At 42.6% G+C, this 11075-nt stretch overlaps 1 non-coding gene across 1 annotated transcript; it reads left to right on the forward strand.

Moving 5' to 3' along the window:
• Positions 1 to 1304: 1304 nt before the first annotated feature.
• LOC112608786 lies at positions 1305 to 1372 on the forward strand. Its single transcript, XR_003116073.1, has one exon. It is a non-coding gene; the product is annotated as a small nucleolar RNA SNORD95 (small nucleolar RNA).
• The last annotated feature ends 9703 nt before the right edge of the window (positions 1373 to 11075 follow it).

Below are 11075 nucleotides of genomic sequence, written 5' to 3' on the forward strand. Positions count from 1 at the left end.
TGGTTTTACCATGTTGGCTAGGCTGGTCTTGAACTCCTGACCTCGGGTGATCCACCCACCTCGACCTCCCAAAGTGCTGGGATTACAGGCGTGAGCCACCGCACCCGGCCAAGAACTGAAGTTTCTTTTATGATCACTTCAGTCCATGTAAAGGCCTGGCTAGGTCTTTCATACTTGATTCCATGTCTCTCTAACTTTACTCATTCAGTATGAGTGTTTATTAGATAATTTTTGCCAGTGTTAATGCTTGTCATGGAGATCCAAAGTGTCATGTTCCCTAGAAGCAAAGATTGAGATGGGAATTCTTAGGCAAGTGATTTAGTGAGGGAATGCTGCAAAGGTAGGAGGGATACAGTATAAGGTAGGGGAAGAAGCAAGGCAATGATGTGATTTGATGGGGCACTATGGAAAGTGAATTATACCCATACAGGTTATTCTCCCCGTCAGCAAAGGTGCTGGGCTGTGACACCCCTGCCATCACCAGTAATTGGCTATGGACCACCCGAGAGCAGGGATGAGTGAAAGCCCAGGCAGACTCTCCAGCTTCTCTAGGCCAAATGTATGAGCATGTGTACTGGTGAACACGGTTGTGTGATGATTTTTGTGTACTCTGGGCACTTTTGCCTTCTAAAGGCTCCTTCCTTCATTAAACAATATATTAAAAAATTAAGGTGGTGGGGCTGGGCGTGGTGGCTCATACCAGTAATCCCAGCACTTTGGGAGGCCAAGGCCGGTGGATCATGAGGTCAGGAGATCGAGACCATCCTGGCTAACACTGTGAAACCCCGTTTCTACTAAAAATATACAAAAACTTAGCCAGGCATGGTGGCGGGCGCCTATAGTCCCAGCTCTTTGGGAGACTGAGGCAGGAGAATGGCGTGAACCCAGGAGGAGCAGCTTGCAGTGAGCCGAGATCACACCACTGCACTCTAGCCTGGGCGACAGAGGGAGACTCCGTCTCAAAAGAAAAACATAAAAAAAAAAAAAAAAATTAGGTTGGTGGGCTGGGCATGATGGCTCACACCTGTAATTCCAGCGCTCTGGGAGGCCGAGGTGAGCAGATCACCCAAGCTCAGGAGTTGGAGATCAGCCTGCCAACATGGTGAAACCCCATCTGTACTAAAAATACAAAATTAGCCGGGAGTGGTGGTGTGAGCCTGTAATCTCAGCTACTTGGGAGACTGAGACAGGAGAATCGCTTAACCCAGGAGGTGGAGGTTGCAGTTAGCTGAGATAGCGCCACTGCACTCCAGCCCGTGCAATAACAGAGAAACTCCATCTCAAAAAAAAAAAACAACAAAATTAGGGTGGTGATGACCCCAACATTCCGTCTGAATGCCTGTGCTGAAACCCAGAGGCGGTTTCTGAACCACTGCATAAAAAAGCATTAAAAATAAGTTTTATGACTGCATTGATATACATATGAATATAATCCAGGTTGGATTATATTTGTTTATTTATTTTTAGATTTTGAAAGAGATTAAAACATTTTCATGGGTTTCTAAAAGCATCATGGGACCTTGGCTTTGTGCCTACTGTGTGTAATGGATAAACTGGCCCTGTTAGTGAAGGTGGAATCATTGGAGAGCCAGCCCCGTGTGGTTCACGGATGCTGGAGTGCCAAGTGTGTAGCTGGTTATGTGTCTGGTCTTTCCTTCCATTTGCTACCTGCCTGGATTCCAACTAACCCTATCACCTTCTTTTTCTAAAGTCCGTGCTCTTCTGAGACTGTACTGGGTTGAATAACAGTGTCCCCCCCAAATTTATGTCCTCCTGGAACTTCAGGATGTATCTTGTTTAGAAATAGAATCCTTGTAGATATAATTAGTTAAATTTAGGTGAATGTCCTGAATTAGGGCCCTAAATTAAATGACTGGTGTCCGTGGAAGTGGAGAGAACACAGCAGCGTCACAGCCATTGACTATGGAGGCAGAGATTGGAGTGATGTAGCCAGAAGCCAAGGAAAGCCAAGTTTCCCAGCAACTATCAGAAGCTAGAAGAGAGGGATGAACAGTTTCTTCTTTAGAGCCTTCAGAGGGAGCATGCACCTGCTGACACCTTGATGCTGGATTTCTAGCCTCCAGAGTGATGAGAGAATAATTTTTTTTTTTTTTTGAGAGGAGTCTTACTCTGTTGCCCAGGCTGGAGTGCAGTGACACGATCTTGGCTCACTGCAAACTCTGCCTCGTGGGTTCATGCCATTCTCCTGCCTCAGCCTCCTGAGTAGCTGGAACTACAGGTGCCCACCACCACAACCGGCTAATTTTTTGTAGTTTTAGTAGAGACGGGGTTTCACCATGTTGGCCAGGATGGTCTCAATCTCCTGACCTCGTGATCCACCCGCCTCGATCTCCCGAAGTACTGGGATTATAGGTGTGAGCCACCACGCCAGGCCTAAATTTTGTTGTTTTAAGTCACCTAGCTTGTGGAACTTTGATATGGCAGCCCTAAAAACTAACACAAAGTATCTCTGCAAATGTCTTGTTTGAATCTTAGGCCTCTCTGGCTTTGACTGTCTGGGTACTGTTGGGCCCAGACTCCTAAACTCTTTGCCCATTACTTTCTAGAGCTTGCTGTCCACTTCCCAGCACAGATATTTAATCCTGCAGTACTGAAGAGCAAGCAGAGAGTTGTTCAGGTCAGAGAAGTTGCCAAGGTAGCTTTCACCCTACCAGAGTAGCTCCCTTCCTTCATTTCATCACACTTACATCAGCAGTGCTGGATGCCAGAAGAAAATGTAACAATGTCTTCAAAGTTCCAAAGAAAATTATTTGCTTTTGAAGACAGGAAGAGGAGAGGAAGAGAGGTGCACTTGTTTAGTATCTTTCTCTTATCCCCAATTCAGAAAGAATAGCCATAAATACCCAGTCCCTAAAACTAAATCCTTCCTAGTTTTTAAGCTATTTAACAACAACAAAAAATTGGTTGAGAAATACAAGCAGGCTGGGGGCGGTGGCTCACGCCTGTAATCCTAGCTCTTTGGGAGGCCAAGGCAGGTGGATCATGAGGTCAAGAGTTCAAGACCAGCCTGGCCAACATGATGAAACCCCGTTTCTAATAAAAATACAAAAATTAGCTGGGCATGGTGGCGTGCGCCTGCAGTCCCAGCTACCCGGGAGGCTGAGGCAGGAGAAGAGAATTGCTTGAACCCAGGAGGCAGAGGTTTCAGTGAGTTGAGAACACACCACTGCACTTCAACCTGGGTGACAGAGCAAGACTGTGTATCACAAAAAAAAAAAAAAAAAGAAAAGACAAAAAAGAAATACATGCAGATATGAAGATGATATGCTGCAAAATCTCATAGACTATGTGTTACTTGAGGAGAAGGACCATATCTTTTTACTCAGTGCTCAGCATCTAGTACAGTAACTGGAATATCATAATTTTCCAGCTATGGCATTGATTACCAAACTTATTTAGCTCACATGGGTCACTGGGCAGATGTCCGGAGCTGCAGCACATGCACAAACCCTGAAGTTGCATCATTTGAATAGGATCTTGGTTTCTTTGGTGACATGTGTGAATGAATACTTATGTTCTCCAGGTAGTACCTCCTGGTTTGATCTTGAAAACTCTTGAACAAGTCTTCAGGATCAAATACTCTCCACTTATCTGTTGATATACTTGCCCTTTAGATATAGTAAGAATTCAGGAACACCAGTACAAAGTCAACATTTGACAAGGGAAAATTTTTGTAAGTGATTTAACACACTTTATTTCTAGTAAGTTTTTGGATATGAAAAGTAATTTTAACGATTTACTGAGTACTTAGTATAAACTGGGACTATGCTAAGCACTGTCTATGTAGCATGTCACTTAATCATCATAACTAGCCTATGAGTTTGTAAATTATCATTGTTTTCTTGGTGAAAAAATTGAAATATAGATGGATTAGTAAATATGCCTATATGTGGCAAAGGTGGGATTCAGATGGTTGCTTTCCTAAATGAAAAACACTGTGCCAGTCGGGCGTGGTGGCTCATGCCTATAATCCCAGCATTTTGGGAGGTTGAGGCAGGTGGATCACCTGAGACCAGGAGTTCGAGACCTGCCTGGGCAACATGGTGAAGCCCTGTCTCTACTGAAAATACAAAAATGAGCCAGGTGTGGTGGCGTGTGCCTGTAATCCCAGCTACTTAGGAGGCTGAGGCAGGAGAATCGCTTGAACCCAGGGGGCAGAGGTTATAGTGAGGTGAGATCCAGCCACTGCACTCCAGCCTGGGCAACAGAGTGAGACCCTATCTCAAAATCAACAACAACAACAACAACAAACAAAACAAAAACAAAAACAAAAACAAAAACAAAAAACACTGTGCTGATGAAGCTGCAGCTTTAGTGTACTGAAAATCATCTAAGGGAGTTTAGGCCAGGCGCGGTGGCTCACGCCTGTAATTCCAGCACTTTGGGAGCTGAGGTGGGTGGATCACGAGGTCAGAAGATTGAACCATCCCGGCTAACACGGTGAAACCCCGTCTCTACTAAAAATACGAAAACTTCGCCTGGCGTGGTGGCAGGCGCCCGTAGTCCCAGCAACTCGGGAGGCTGAGGCAGGAGAATGGCGTGAACCCGGGAGGCGGAACTTGCAGTGAGCCGAGATGGCGCCACTGCACTCCAGCCTGGGCGACAGAGGGAGATTCCATCTCAAAAAAAAAAAAAAAGAAAAAAAAGAAAATCATCTAAGGGAGTTTAACAAAAATGCAGATTGTTAGGTTTCACTCCTAGAGAATCAATGAGTCTCAGGCTCAAGAATCTGCATCTTTAACTATAACCCCGGTGACTTGGATCAAGTGGTCCATGAACCACACTTTGAAAAGTACTGCTCTATACTATGAGATGCCAAACACACAGTGTGAATTATTTTGTATCCAACAATATTTTATTCAATACAAGTTTGCCCCTTGTGGATGTCTTGCTGTTCCCGCACCATTCATTGTAATGACCTTTCTTTCTCCACTGCTTGTGGTTTCATTTTTGTCGTAAATCAAGTGTCCGTATGTACTCAAGTTCTAGGTATGACTCTCCTATTTTATTCTCTCTATATAATCCCTATCATCATCCATTGTAAACACACTTTGAGAAATTCTTCTGTGGATCAAAGGGCAAGAAACCTTGGAACACCCCATGAGTCATTTTATGAGTGGGCATAATATCAGTAAAATTTAGAGGTGGTCATTTAGAAAGCAGTGCCCAGCATTTCCTGGAATCCTCATTTAAATACATCCATATGATCTACCAAATACAATTTCTGATGTTTTCAGAAATCTGTGTATAGTTCAGTAATACCCAGGAACTACTCTGTTTCCCTCTTCATTTTCATTGCTTTCCTTCCCCAAAACCTCTTTTGCCAAATCAGTAGTACAACATTTTGGAAAACAAGTCCTTTTTTATTAAGAGCACCTTATCTCACATTCAAACATCATCAGGAAAGAAAGATAAAATATAGACTTCGTAGTATTTATCTCTCAGCTGTTGTACATTTGAACAAAGGTTTCACCTCCCAGCAATTTGCTACTGCCTCAAATAGGGTACCTGTTGTAAGTGTAGCTTGACTGAGTTCGATTTAAAAATGAGAAAAAAGGCCCGGTGTGGTGGCTCACGCTTGTAATCCCAGCACTTTGGGAGGCCGAGGCGGGCGGATCACAAGGTCAAGAGATTGAGACCATCCTGGCCGACATGGTGAAATGTCATCTCTACTAAAAATACAAAAATTAGCCGGGCATGGTGGTGCACACCTGGAGTCCCAACAACTCAAGAGGCTGAGGTGGTAGAATTGCTTGAACTCAGGAGGCAGAGGTTGCAGTGAGCCAAGATTGTGCCACTGCACTCCAGCCCAGACTGGCGACAGAGCAAGACTCCATCTCAAAAAAAAAAAAAAGAGAAAAAAACCCCTCGATATATTGTACATATTTGTTCCCTGGAAAAAGAGACTTCTGTTTAAATGTAGTTTAATACCAGCAAAGTAATTTTGTCAAACAAGCTCTTAAAAACAAATTTTAGGCCAGGCACGGTGGCTCACGCCTGTAATCCCAGCACTTTAAGAGGCCAAGGCAGGCGGATCATGAGGTCAGGAGTTTAAGACCAGCCTAGCCAAGATGGTAAAACCCCATCTCCACTAAAAATACAAAGCTTAGCCGGGCGTGGTGGTGGGAGCTTGTAATCTCAGCTACATGGGAGGCTGAGACAGAAAATTGCTTGAATGCGGGACGCAGAGGTTGCAGTGAGCCGAGATCGCGCTACTGCACTCCAGCCTGGGCGACAGAGTGACACTCCATCTCAAAAAACAAAACAAAACAACAACAACAGCAACAACAACAAAACAAAAAAATCTTATTTTTATAATATTATATAAAACAAGTTAAAAAGATTGCATTTGTGATGAATCACAGGTGAGGAAACTGAGGCACACAGCTGTGAAATTACTTAGCTAAAACCATGAAGGAAATTGTATAAACAACAGGTGATTTCACTGCATTGCTTTTCAGTGAGTTCTGAGGTTGGAGGCAGTCACCCAGCTGGATTCCCAGGGAGGGCAGCAGCCTTCCATTAGAAATAGTTCAGGCTCGCAATACCAAGTTTCCATTTATATCTGTAGTTGTGGATAGTCAAGTGGTGACCCAGCTGGTCACAGGAAAAGTGTGTGGGCTAAATGAAGGGTTGCTATTCGGATGATTACAGTATCACCACCTCCAATTCTGAACACTAATACCTCAACAGCACAGAAAGGGACTTTTTGTTTTGTTTTGTTCTTCAGTGTAGGGGGTGTGATGGCCTCAGAATGAGCCATGTTATGTGGCATATACCATTTCTCCATTCTCTGTCAGTAAGAAACCCAATGACTAAGTGTTGAAAGAATTTCAATTACTCTGTAGCCAACTGCCCAGCACGTGGGACCTCAGCTGATGAACTGATGATCAACTGGGGAGAAGCAAATAGGTTTGGAGACTTAAGAAGTCACCGATAGCTACCATGCTAATGGCAGAAGTGCATGCGCCCTCCTCTTTCTGCTCAGACAGCATATTCTCTACTTTTCTTTCTTTCTTTTTTTTTTTTTTTTGAGACAGGGTCTCACTCTGTCACCCAGTCTGGAGTGCAGTGGCATGATCTTGACTCACTGCAACCTCCACTTCCCAGGCTTAAACAATCCTCCCACCTCAGCCTCCCGAGTAGCTGGGATTATAGGCATGTGCTACCATGCCCGGCTAATTTTTGTATTTTTAGTAGAGATGGGGTTTTGCCATGTTGGTCAGGCTGGTCTCAACTCCTGGGCTTAACTGATCCACCTGCCTCAGCCTCCCAAAGTGTTGGAATTACAGGCGTCAGCCACTGCACCCAGCTTCTCTACCTTTTGAGCATAATTAGCTGAAAATTTCCTCCAGTAGTGTGCATGATTATCCCAATGACTGGTACTTTCTCTGTGCTAGTCTAGTCATATTTTATTGTCATATTAGAAATAAAGGTCATTATGTTAATGGTTGAAGTGGATGTTTTTGGTAACCATTGTCCCAGACGGGGGAGTGGGCAGTGCTGGGGAACAGGATGGTGAGTCATATCTGTAAGAGAAAAGGAAATTCCCTTTGAACATATTTCTCAAGCTTCCCTGATAATATGGGTTACCTGCAGTGTTGGTTAAACATACAGATTTCCAGGCTTTTCCTTTGGAGATGCTGATTCAGTAAGATTGAGATATGTCCCTGGAACATGTATTTTTAACAACCAGGTGATTTTTGTCATTAGAGAAGTGTGGGAAGCACTACCCTACGAAGTATGATTTTGAAAAAGTGGTCAGAGACCGGGAGTCCCTGATTCCCAAATATCCACCATCGTTGCCTTGGAGTATTTCTCTCTTTCTTACCACTTTCTCAAACCTCTACTGTCTACCTCCCACTAATTACCATTCAGTCCCACCTGGTTGTCTTATTCTTACCTCAAATTTTATCGTGTCCTCATCATTTCACCTCTATCAACAATTTGCATTTCATTTCAAGTCAAACCCATTCTACACACTGAGTCACAGTGGCACCAAGTGATTTGCTAGTCCACCCTATATCATGCTCTTCAAACCTTTTTACGTTTCCACATTGCATTTTCTGCATACACTGCCTTCTCTCACTATTCAGCCCATTGCACTTCTGTTTCTTCTTCAAGAGTTCATACATCATTTCCTTAGGGAAAGCTGGCTAACCATATGCAGAAACATGAAACTGGACCCCTACCTATATCACATAGACAAAAATTAACTCAAGATGGATTAAAGACAAATGTAAGACCTCAAACTATAAAGTTTCTAGAATAAGATCTAAGAAATTCCCTCTGGACATCAGCCTTGGCAAAGAATTTATGACCAAGTCCTCAAAAGCAATTGCAGCAAAAATAAAAATTGACAACTGAGACCTAATTAAACTAAAGAGCTTCTGCACAGAAAAAAAGAAAAAGAAAAAGAAAAAAAAAAAACTATCAAAAGAGTAAACAGACAACCGACAAAATGGCAGAAAATTCTCAAACTATGCATCTGATAAAGGATTAATATCCAGAATCTATAAGAAACTTAAATCAACACAAAAAAACCCATAAATCCATTAAAAAGTAGGCAAAGGACATGGACAGATACTTCTTAAAAGAAGACATACAAATGGCCAACAAAAATATAAAAAAATGCTCAGCATCACTAATCATCAGAGAGATTCAAATCAAAACTAGAATGAGATACCATCTCACATCAGGCAGAATGGCTATTAGTAAAAAGTAAAAACACAACAGATGCTGTCAAGGCTGTGGGGAAAAGGGAACGCTTATACACTGTTGGTGGGAATGTAAATTATAGGTTAGTGCAAAAGTAACTGCAGTTTTACTGCAATGGCAAAAACCTCAGTTGCTTTTGCACCAACCTAATAGTTAAGCCACTGTGGAATCAATTTGGAGATTTGTCAAAGAACTAAAAGTAGAGCTATCATTTGACCCAGCAATCCCATTACTGAATATATACCCAGAGGAAAATAAATCATTCTACTAAAAAGACACATGCACTCATATATTCATTGCAGCACGATTCATAGTAACAAAAACATGGAATCAACCTGGGTGTCCATCAGTGGTGGACTGGATAAACAAATCACGGTTATAATCCCAGCACTTTGGGAAGTCAAGGCGGGCGGATCATGAGGTCAGGAGTTCGAGACCAGCCTGGCCAACAGAGTGAAACCCCGTCTCTACTAAAAATACGAAAATTAGCTGGGCATGGTGGTGCACACCTGTTGACCCAGCTACTCGGCAGGCTGAGGCAGGAGAATCACTTGAACCCGGGGGGCAGAGGTGTTGGTGAGAGATCATGCCACTGCACTCCAGCCTGGGTGACAGAGTAAGACTCTGTCTCACCAAAAAAAAAAAAAAAAAAAAAAAAAGTGGGACATATACACCATGGAATACTATGCAGCCATAAAAAGAACAAAATCAAGTTCTTTTCAGCAATGTGGATGCAGCTGGAGGCTATTACCCTAAATGAATTAACACAGAAACAGAAATCCAAATGCTGCAGGTTCTTACCTGTAAGAGGGAGCCGAACATTGGGTACTCATGGACACAATGGGACGCAGATGAGAACAATAGACACTGGGGACTCCAGAAGGAGGGTGGAAGGGATGGGGAAGGGGCTGAAGAACTTCCTGTTGGGTACTATGTTCACTCTCTGGGTGATGGAATCATTTATACCCTACACCTCAGCATCAAGTAATATACCCATATAATAAAGCGGCACATGTACCCACCGAATCAAAAATAAGAAATGGAAAACAAAAAATAAATAAAACTGAAAATAAAATAAAAGGAAGTCTTCTGCAGCTCCTCCAGGAGGAGTTAATTCTTGCCTCTGTCTCCTGACACTTTGGATTTCTCTTGTCTAGAATGCAGGGTGTATTGTCATTATTTGTTTTCTTGTCTGTGTCTCTCAGTAGGCAGCATGCGTAGGGACAATGCCTTCATCTTTATATTCCAGTGCCTAGCAGAGTATACGGTGGGAATTTTAGAGATATTTGCTGAGCAAACTTTAGGCTTAATAACTTTATAGAATGATTACTATCAGATAAAAAAGATATGGGTTAATTCAAAGGAAAAAAGTCATATGAAAAAGACACATGTACACATATGTTTATAGTAGCACAATTTGCAATTGCAATGGTATGGAACCAATCTAAGGGCCTATCAAGCAATGAATGAGTAAAAAAAAAATATAGTATATATACACCATAGAATACTACTTAGCCCTGAAAAGGAACGAAATAATATTTTTTGCAGCATCTTAAATGGAGCTGGAGGCCATTATTCCAAGTTAAGCAATTCAGGAATGGAAAACCCAGTATCTTATATTCTCCCTTATAAGTGGGAGCTAAGCTATGAGGATTCAAAGGTATCAGAATGAGGTAATGGACTTTGGGGACTCAGAGAGGAAGGGTTGGAAAAGGGTGAGGGATAAAATACTACATATGAGGTACTGTGTACACTGCTTTGGGGATGGGTGCACCAAAATCTTAGAAATCACCACTAAAAAACTTATCCATGTAACTAAAAACACCTGTACCCCTATTGAAATAAAAGCTATTGAAATAAAAATGGGCCGGGCGCGGTGGCTCATGCCAGTAATCCCAGCACTTTGGGAGGCCAAGGCAGGCGGATCACGAGGTCAGGAGACAGAGATCATACTGGCTAACACAGTGAAACCCAGTCTCTATTAAAAATACAAAAAATTAGCCGGGCGTGGTGGTGGGCGCCTGTAGTCCCAGCTACTCGGGAGGCTGAGGCAGGAGAATGGCGTGAACCCAGGAGGCAGAGCTTGCAGTGAGCCGAGATTGCACCACTGCACTCCAGCCTGGGCGACAGAGAAAGCCTCCTTCTCAAAAATAATAATAATAATAAAATAAATAAATAAAAATGAAAACGTTATGGGTTTATTTATGTAACTCCAGGTATTCATTCATTCATGGGTCCATTTGTTTATATGCTAAGCATATAATTGGAGAGATGCGTATTTTTTCTTAACATTTTCTTTTTTTCTTTTTCTTTTCTTGGGTTAACTTCAGCCTGAA

Source organism: Theropithecus gelada, chromosome 15, assembly GCF_003255815.1.
Source record: "Theropithecus gelada isolate Dixy chromosome 15, Tgel_1.0, whole genome shotgun sequence".
In the NCBI taxonomy this organism is placed as follows: Eukaryota; Metazoa; Chordata; class Mammalia; order Primates; family Cercopithecidae; genus Theropithecus; species Theropithecus gelada.